The following is a 1,650-nucleotide window of genomic DNA, read 5'->3' as shown; positions in this document are numbered from 1 at the left end:
TCTTCCCATCTCCACCACCCTTTTTTGAATTGTTGGTGCATTGTGGGTACTGTAGTCAGGTGCCTGACAGAGTGATACGTACTGTGTTGCAGCTGTTTGTGAATAATTGGATGAAGTTTGAATTATCTGACTGTTTTGTTTTTGCCATTTAGTTTGAAAAATACCATATTTTTTAAAAATTATAGCTAAGAAAGAGCCTCAGTGTGCAGACGCCCTTTCTCTAAGCTTTAAAAACGTGTAGTCTTACTTCAAAAGCAAACTTAAATGGAGATTAATTCTAGTCTCAAATAATTTACCATCCTTGTTCTTCCCTCCCTCAGCAAGCAGAGGACATTGATGCAGAGTTGCTGACTTTTCCCAACCAGCTTCCTCACATTGGGAAGGCATCGAGGTGGTCCTTACATTATCTGGCTTTTCATACTAACTCCAATTTTGTGTTTACTTTCTTTTAAGTTGACACTAAGCCTGTTATTTTTGAATCCCATGTCCAAATGTTGCTGCAGAATCTGTAAAGACGAGGTCATTGCAGACTTTGACTTGGAGGTCAGTAAGATTGAAGATGTGAAACTGTTCAGCAGCAAAGAGCCCAGCCTCTTAAAGCAGATGGGTACATTTCTTTTGGTATGTTTTCTCACTCCATAAATGTACCAAAGCACAAATGATGGTTTTGATTCATTTTCTCATTTCTTCTTTCTGCCTTTTTGTATCATTATTTTTTTCTTCTCAGAGGGCTGAAGCCAAGCTTGCAGACTTGGAGATATCTCTGCAGGAGCTGAATGCACTAAGCAAAGCGGTTGCAGAGTTTTTTTGTGAAGATCCAGCCGCCTTTAAGCTGGAGGATTGCTGCTCCATCTTTAACTCATTCTGCAGGAGGTTTGATACAGCCGTGCAGGTAAAGAAAAAGAGAAATGGAACTCAAAGTACAGACAGTATAATGGGGCCTTAACACTGGACATGATTCACGCAGCAGAGACATCAAGTTTCAATGTAGATTCAATGTAGAGACGCGAGCTGAGGTCTCGCGGTACTATTTGGGCACCGAACGGCGACTCTGGACACGTGACATATTCAGTTACGTGATTGAAAAATACATCCATTATGGCCACTCAATAAGAGTATTTTTGTTCTGAACTTCCATCCACTTCGTTTACCACTGGGGCCGCGGGGTTGCTGGAGACTGTCCTGGTTAGTGTTGGGTGAAAGCGAGATTAGATTAGATTAGATAGATTAGATTCAACTTTATTGTCATTACACATGTACGAGTACAGGGCAACGAAATGCAGTTTGGCATCCAACCAGAAGTGCAATAGGCAGTAAGGGCAAGTGGTATAAATATTATAAATAAGTATGGTACAGGTTATTATACAGTATATGGGAAGTATTTACAGATCACTAAAAAAACTGAGCAAGATATACATAATGACTGAGGTACTTTGAACATATTATACAGATGAATGATTCGTTTAAGAAAAAGGGGGAGAAGACTATAAACAGAGACTAGCGAATATACTTTACAAAAGAGAGATATATGATGTTAAACAAATAAGGCTATACAAAACGGATGACAATGTCAAATAACAGTGCAAAAAAAGCAAAAAGTTTTATTGGAAGTTAAACTGTGCAAACAGGATGTAGCATGTGCAACGTAGA

At 39.1% G+C, this 1,650-nt stretch overlaps 1 long non-coding RNA gene across 1 annotated transcript; it reads left to right on the top strand.

Moving 5' to 3' along the window:
* Positions 1 to 296: 296 nt before the first annotated feature.
* On the top strand, positions 297 to 1,124 carry LOC112141584. Its single transcript, XR_002918423.2, has 3 exons — positions 297 to 391; positions 504 to 621; positions 728 to 1,124. It is a non-coding gene; the product is annotated as an uncharacterized LOC112141584 (long non-coding RNA).
* Positions 1,125 to 1,650: the final 526 nt, after the last annotated feature.

The sequence above is a fragment of the Oryzias melastigma genome, unplaced genomic scaffold (assembly GCF_002922805.2).
Source record: "Oryzias melastigma strain HK-1 unplaced genomic scaffold, ASM292280v2 sc02184, whole genome shotgun sequence".
Taxonomy (NCBI): Eukaryota; Metazoa; Chordata; class Actinopteri; order Beloniformes; family Adrianichthyidae; genus Oryzias; species Oryzias melastigma.
Note: the sequence above shows the minus strand (reverse complement) of the source record. Positions and strands in the feature narration are given on the sequence as shown.